Below are 8,533 nucleotides of genomic sequence, written 5' to 3'. Positions count from 1 at the left end.
AAACCTGTAACAGCCGAAGAATTCTTCTTGGCCTCCTCCAACTCACTACGAACCATAGCAAGATCCATACGAAGCTTCTCCTCCTCCTTGCCTTGTTGCTCCTTAGCCTTGAGGAGACTCTTCAACTCACATATCTCCCTATCCCTATCAGCGATGACAGTCTCAGCCGCAGTAAGCTCCTCTTCCCGAAGACGAGCTTAGCCTCCAACTTAAGGGATTTGGCCTTAAAAAACTGGTACAACATGTGATTGCAATGCTCACTCCTCATCATCTGCGAATCAGAAGATTAGAACACCCTGACTCTAAAAATTGCTAAAAACTGATACCAGGCAAAATGATAAGAGAACTCACCTCTAACATCCGTTGTTGGGGAAATCCATACTGATACCCATCAGCCAACGCCATCATATCAGCAACAGTCGAGGGAGCGTCGACTACTAGAGCAGCCTCCGAGGCCCGAAGATTCTTATCCCACGCTACTGCAACCTGGTCCTCGGGAGACAATTGCATCATCTTACGGGTATAGGTCAGATTTCTTCTCACCCTCCACCACAGGAGCTGGATTGGGTACGAACATCAAGTTCTTCTTCTTAAACCAAGCTAAGATGGCATCATCACCCTCCAGGATCAGTGACTGAGGAAAATCATCTCCAGAAGACCCAACCGAGGCCTTACCCATGTCCGTGAATTTAGCACCCGAAGAGTTCGAGGCTACTCCTGCGTCCAAATCTGGAAGGTCTCTAGCACCGCTCCCCTCTGGAACATCACTAGCATCCACGACTCCCTTACCCTTCCCGTCCACCTTGTTAGAATTACCAAGCACATCCCAATCATCGTTGGGGGAAAGCAGTTGAACTCAGAAGCCAGGCCCAGGGCAGCGTTTATGTCAAAACCATCCTCCGCAGAATAAATCCGACCAAAGGAAAACTCCTGAGACATAGCAGGAATTTCACCACCACACCCTCATCACCAAGGCCAGTGCTATCATCACCAGCATCACTGCAACCCGCAGGATTAGCTTCGGCACCAGCATCATGACACCCTGCGGGATTAATCTCACCACCAATACCGCTGCCACCAGCGGTAGTATTCCCTTCAACAAATTCATCATCATCATGACCGGGAGGGGATGTATCAGTACGCTCTTCTATGTCAGACACATCTTCATCCTCGCCAAGCTCAGTCACAGGACTGTTAACTTCTTCATAAACCTCCGCCTCCTCGATTGTTGCGGTGGTGGACTGCTTGGGATTTATCCTCCTCTTCTTCGTCGCCTAAAAAGACAAGGCACAAGAATAAAAATCCCTGACTTTGAAAAGAATTAAAACTGCCTCAACTAAAGGACAAGGCATATAGAATCTTACCTTGACAACCGCAGCATTCTTCGCCTGAAGATCAGCATCGGAACTCTCTTCGTCATCTCCATCAACAACATCGAGGGCATATTGGAAATTCATGCCCTCAAAATTCAAATGCCAAGGACGGAAATTCCCATAACGAGCAGGAGGAGCCGTACGTATCTGGCTATCTGCGGTAGGACGCCATCCTTGCGGACCTGGAACCCACCCCCAAGCCCAGGGACCAACAACCTCAATAACAGTTGCGTGCCATTCATAGTCATGATCACGCTTGATCCGCTCACGAGTAGGAAACACCAGTTTGTTAGTAGAATTCTCTGTACCCGGGACGTACTTCACCTTAGCACCACTTACTTCACTCAGAAGGCGATCTCACCACGAGGAGCGGCAATATTCCGAAGACTCACACTCCACGGTTTACGATTCCTACTGTTAACATAGTCACCGAAAGACTTGTTAAAATTCTCAGGCGTATACCACTCCCTTTCCTCAGGGTTGGGAACATAAAGAGTCATCATTGTCTCTCCTTTGCTCCGAAGATAACACTCCCTCAGTGCACGAAGATAATTCCCATGAAGTTGGGAAATAGAGCGACAGTGTGTGTTCTTCGAAGAACCCTCTCGACCAGCCAGCACATCATAATAAAAAGAATCCCCAGACTTGTACAAAGGCAACATAAGACCCGCTTCAAAGGCCCCCACCGTGGTCAGCAGATGAAATTCATCAAACTTATACGTCGATATCATCTAAGTAATATCATCATCAGCAGCGTAAAAACGAACATCGAATAGTTGAAGACCATGTTTTTCCTTGAAAACCTCCAGATCAATATGTTTGAAGGTCACTTTCTTCTCCCCAAACGACGCTGCGTATCTCCTGAGAAATATCCTCCTCCTCCACGGGATCAGGCGCAGAATCCTTCGAAGGGTTTCTATCGGAAGCTTTTCTCTTAGGCTGAACCTTAGATGCATCAGTCTTCGAAATCACTTCTTTCGAAGACCTCCCCTTGGGTTGAGACACTGGAGGGGGAGGTAGAGGATGTTGGTGAGACGCGGAAGGAGGCGCCACTGACCGAAGAGGTAGGACATCCCGCGTTCTCTTAGGATCATCACGCGGATTAGCTGAGGGACGAGAAACAGCATACCGGGAGCCAGGAGTCTCTTTTGGCCGGTCCCCCTTCTGCGTATTCCCTCTATGCGACTCACTCCTCTTAGAAGTTAAGCGCCTCTGACCAGAAGAAGACGAAACCCTATGACGCGGGCATCACCTTGGGAAGATTTAGACGAACCTCCACCAGGCGGAGAAACATCAGGATCCCTACGCGGAGGAGATCTACGCGGACTAGGGGTGGAGTTTGATAAGAAACCCGCGGATGATCAGCCATGTCTGCGTAGTACACAAACAAGTTTCAGATTTCCGCGGATACAAAACGAAAAAAAAAACCCAATTTCATCCAGTTCTTCATAATCATGAACCAGATGGAAAATAAGAACAAAACCTAAATAAAAAGAGGAAATAACAAATAGGGGCAACCATGCACGAAGGACGATATCATTACTGTTTATAATGACGAACAGGGGCAATCATACACACATCTATATATATGTTCTTCATCACAAACACATATAGCAGCAACAGAAAACGAAATATTTTTCAAAAGATAATCAACACAGTAGAACCACTTACCTATAAAGGAAAAATCAGGGTCGTAAAGAAAGCTTCGAGGAACAACAACAACAGAAAGCTCCGAGGAACGACAACAAGCAACAACAAAGACAAAAAACACAACAGCAGCAACACACAACAATTAATAACAAGGAAACAAAAGCAGAACAAAAGTTCTGAGGAAAGAGAAGGAATGAAATTTATGACTAGAGAATTTCCATATTCCTTCTCATATATATATATACAAAGAGAAATAAAACCGCCCCACTACCCAAGAAGAAGTTATTGCAAATAGTGGGAAACGTACCCTGAAATCTAGGAAAATAATAAAGATGAAGAGAGTAATAAAGAGAAATAAAACCGCCCCACTACCCAAGAAGAAGTTATTGCAAATAGTGGGGAACGTGCCCTAAAATCTAGGAAAATAACAAAGAGAAGATGAAGAGAGTAACACGTTTTTTCTTCCCACTTCGACTAACCGCCCAGTAGGATGAAAAAGGGAAAATTGTAGGTACACATTTCATCTTCCGCCACGTGTCCACAAAGACACACGTGGAGGACATGCGGCTGAGAACATCAAGATATGATATCACACGTGGACAGCCAAGAGACGCGCCTTATCAAGATAGCGTCGCCACCCACCAGATCCAACGGTAGAGGATCGAGGAAGACGGAAGCACTAGAACACTGCGAAGCACTGAAGGATAACCCAAGATTCACTTTATCCTATCCCCAGAAAGATCTAAGATCTACGGCTGAAGATAGTCAGACTGACGTAGACAAGACAGGGGCAGAGGACAGCTATCTACCGCGGACAGACATCTCAACTACCCGCATTAAATACCCTCAAACAGCATACGTGTCAGTCAGCCAGTGGAGGAAGCGCAGATAGCACTGAATATTCAAACGGAACACGCAGAGAAGACCAAGAACACGAAGACCTCTGCGTAAGCGGCACAAGACACAAGAGGATAAGGTTATAACGGGCCTCAGAAGTGGACCCCATGTAACCACCCTATATATACCCCTCTCTCCCAAGTGAAGAGGGGAAAAAAAAGAAACAGTGAGAAGAGAATAGGAGAGAAACAGAGAAATAGAGAAAGTGTAAGTGAGGTTCCTCCTGCTACGCAGGCCTATATTGGTCTCAAAGTCATTCGACTATTTCTGTAACCCTCACACATATAATGAAAAACCCAATCCCGGAGACAGAGATCTGAGTGAGAATCATATAAGTTAATCGTTTCTATGTTCATACATCTATACTTTATATATTCAATTCGTTACTTATGGCATATCATGTTCGTACATTTTATACTTCGTCCACTATTTATCTTATTGTATGAACCAAGGACAATGATTGTAGTTGATGAGACGAGGAAGAGTATTAGAACTGTGAGTCAAGGATTCGACATAACCAATCCATTCCCTTCAAGCGCAGCCTATTTACTGTATTATCATGAGTCTGCGCACATTGTTTGTGAATACTCAGTTGACATTAATCTGCGTGTTCACATTTGAATACTAACTGATGATGATCTGACCGTGAGTTTAGTTTTCATCAGAGATTAATGGAAGAATACCACAAAAATGCGTCCCTTTGATTAATGATTATAGAAAAAGTTCCAAATTGTCTGAGGCCGACCCATCCCTGGCGAGGGTGATCGAGGCAAACCATCTCTGGTAAATTTAACTAAGACCTCCGCTGCCCTGCCGGAGAGTAATCCTGTTTTAAAGGTAAAGAAACTTGAAACTCAATCCTGTCATTATGTGGGTTAGTTATCCTCGAATGACTCATGGATGTACCAGCCAGCATACACCGAGATGGGCTAATGCCTTCTCTTATTATGTAATAAAATCTCACGTTTAATTAAAACATCATTTTTGTATTGTCAGCTACAGTACTTAAATTGAATTAATATGGTTGTTTAAAAAAAATCTACTAAAACCATGCCTCATTAAGAACTTGAGAATTGAAGAATCAGAATCGCGACTAACATAGTTGAATCCCAGTGCAAACAGTTCAGAGATAACCATCTTTAATAGTTGCCACCCCAAATTTTGAACGAGACAGGAGCTGCAACAATGTGTACCGTGTACACATCAAGGTGAGTTTGGGAATCACTCTAGGTTAAGCAAACAATGTCTGAAGTTACCTTCTTACTCATCAAGCGAAAACATCATCACCACAACGATCATTTCGATCACTACTACACTCATCATCGCTCCGTGCAGAAAAGTATATGCCTCAAAAACGGATTTCAATTCATTTTTTATTGCTGAAATGTATATGCGCCCCAGCAAAAACAGACTTATTTATATTTTCTAATTTCACTGTAAAAACGTATATGCCTAGCAACAAGGGACTTGTTTTTAGGCCTGCACACGGTTCAGTTCGGTGCGATTATTGGTAAAATCGTTGACCTAACCGTCTATAGTGCGGTTATCACAATTGAAACCGTAGCCGAACTGTTTAGTATTCGGTTCCGTTTTTAACCACACCGACACTATTCGGTTATTTTACGGGTCGGTTCGGTTTTAATAACCATAAATAAAATACAAGAAAATTCTGATAGATTTTGTACCTGCACCTGCACCTGTATATCCATTCCATACTTAACAACTAACAAGTAGATTCTTAATAAACTGATACAACTTACAAGAGTCTAAAGATTAAAAAAAAAGAAAAAAAGACTTGAAGTCCAAAAGCAAGGAGTCTAAAGATCAAACACACATAATAGTCTTAAAGTTTAACATAAGAAAAGAAAGTAGTGTTGGGAATATATATTTAAAACATAAACTTATTTCCCAGTAAATATAAAGAAAGTTTTTAATAGCATTTAAGTTTCTTAAATAAAAACTAGTTTCGGTTATAATTGAGTTTGACCATTTCATATTTTGCTTTATTAATAGTATTTAATACATCATAATAACTTATCATTGAATGGCATTAAAAATAAAGTTTTGAGTACAAAATCAGAATTTGGTTGGAAGAAGAAAGAGAGTTTCATCTTTTAAGAGTGAGTTTCTATTATGTCTCTTGAGTTTAAAAAAAATGAAAATGAAAATGAAAAGAATTAGAGGAGTTGTTGAAGCCTTTTTTTTCTTATGGAGAGTTTTTCTTATATGTTTCTTGAATTTAAAAGCAAAATGAATTATTGTGAGAAAGCAAAACAAGTGTATGATCATCCTTGGTTTTTCTAAATGAGTTTCTGAGCAAGAATGAAGTGTAAAAGTTTCACATCCTCTCACCGTGCAAGAGATTGATCTCCGCTTTTTATCCTGGGGACGACGCGACTTGAAGAACTGCTTGCACAATTTTGAACAGAGCCGCGAAATGTCTAAAAGAAAGCGACCTAGTCCGCGACTCAGCCATGACATTATTTGTTTCATGTTTGATTTTATTTGTTTTGCAGGCATAATTTAGCAATTGTTCCAACAATTTTAAGACGTTTCATTCTGCCATGGATATCAAATGAAAACAATAGCTCAAACACGATAAGTATCATTGTTTAATTTGTTTTATAGAATTATATGAATGGTATAATTTTTCTTTAGCGATTTAGCATGATGCTTGGAATTAGGTTACTTGGTACCTAAAGTAAATTTATGACTGATGTTAATGGACTAGGAATTTCATAGTTAAATATTTTTCTTCATTAATATTTAGCATAGATATATATTTTTGATGATAAGCAAATGTTTTTAAGATGTTGTAGAGTTTTAGTTTTATTTCCTACACGAAAATGAATTGGGTATAGAAATTTTTACTAGATATAGTAGACATCGTGAGGATAATGACGTTAAATTTCAGAATATTTGGATACCAAAAATATTTTTAAGATATTTTATAAAACCGCATGACGTTGCTGAAATTTTTGATGGGCAGAAATTTATCCCTAATTGAGTTCGTATGTCCCAGTCTTTGTATAACTATTTTGAATTTGTGGACATGAAACTTGTAGATCGTGATTTTATTTTCAAAATCCATTTTGAAATTTCCCATTTATATTTTTGGTTTGAGAAATGAGGTGATTTTAAAATCGCTGTGTATGTCTATCAAAAAATAAGGGATTTGACACTTGAGATTAGAGATTAGAGATATAAGAAATCACATTAAAAAAATCATGTTTTGATTCTAGTACTTCATAGTCTAGTTTTTGTAATGTAAAAGAAGATCATTGTTAGAAATAAAACTATTGCACCACAGGTGTTTGATAATATACTTAATAGAAAGTTATAACTACATGTATGATGTTATGACTGTATAACTTTGAATCTTTGTTTGAAATTTAAGAGAAAACTTGAAGTGATATGTTTCATTTGATTTTTAAGTAATTATGTGAGTGCATACCTTACTTATTTTTTGGCTTCAAATGCTCACATGTAAATGATTGTGGCAGGTGATAATTCACCTACTTGAGCAAGTTTTTATTTTCCACTGAAATAAATATTGCGAGAGATTAATCGAGGTGAGGAGCAATGAGATTGCTGATTTCTTTGTTGGTGCACAGAGAATGGAAAATGGCTTATAACCAATTGATCTTTAAAAGCAATTGAGGTATGTTTGATGAACTATTTGTAGTAATTGTAGTGATCAAATAATGGCATTCTAAATTGAATAAATTGATTGTTCAATCTTAAAATAAACTTTAGGAAAAAAGATATTGAGAATTATTGTGAATGACAATAAACATGTGACTCACATAAGTTTGGAACTTATGAGATGGAATTTTATACGAACCCAAAACCGAAATAATTAAAAACCTAGTCAAAACTAATGTGAATGCCAACTCTCTCCAAGAAATGAACATAATATTTATTATGAATTTATTTTCTATTCTTGCATGACATTGCAAGGATATCAAATGTTATTAACAACGCTTTTCAAGCTAAGTTAATGTGAATTGTGGAAACAGTGAGAGGTTGGTATATATTGGTGTTTTATACCATGTTTGTTTTGATAGGTTATGGTTCAAAATTTGAACCAAATCGTTTGAAAGAAAGTGGTGCTGAGATATACTCACATCACTAGGATTTTCGGTATTGGTATGGTCTCAAAGTTTACTTCGGGTAGAACAATTTTATTAAAAATGTTCATACTTCCGAAATGAGAAAGAATCTAGTTTCCTCCTAGATTGAGATTATAAATTTGTTGAATTTGATCATTGCAATACTACAAATGATATGTTATAGATAAAATGTTTGAGCATAATATTGCAATTTTATCATAACATAAATTGAATTTCAATATTTGAAATATCAGATTTTGTCATGCTTTTTAAGAAATCAATGAGTTAGTGATGAATATGAGCATGTTATATTTTCTTATAAACTTGGTGAATTTTTTGAGTAACATGTATGTAATGTTACCTAACTCATAAAAGCATGTACATTTTCAAATATTACGCAACTTGATATTGGATGAAATAAAATATTTGAGAATTTTATAAAGATGCTTCGAGTAACTTGTCTTGATATCAAATATGATCTTTGAGTAGTGAATTAGGCGA

The sequence above is a fragment of the Papaver somniferum genome, chromosome 11 (assembly GCF_003573695.1).
Source record: "Papaver somniferum cultivar HN1 chromosome 11, ASM357369v1, whole genome shotgun sequence".
In the NCBI taxonomy this organism is placed as follows: Eukaryota; Viridiplantae; Streptophyta; class Magnoliopsida; order Ranunculales; family Papaveraceae; genus Papaver; species Papaver somniferum.
The sequence above is the reverse complement of the archived record's forward strand: the minus strand, read 5'-3'. Positions refer to the sequence as shown.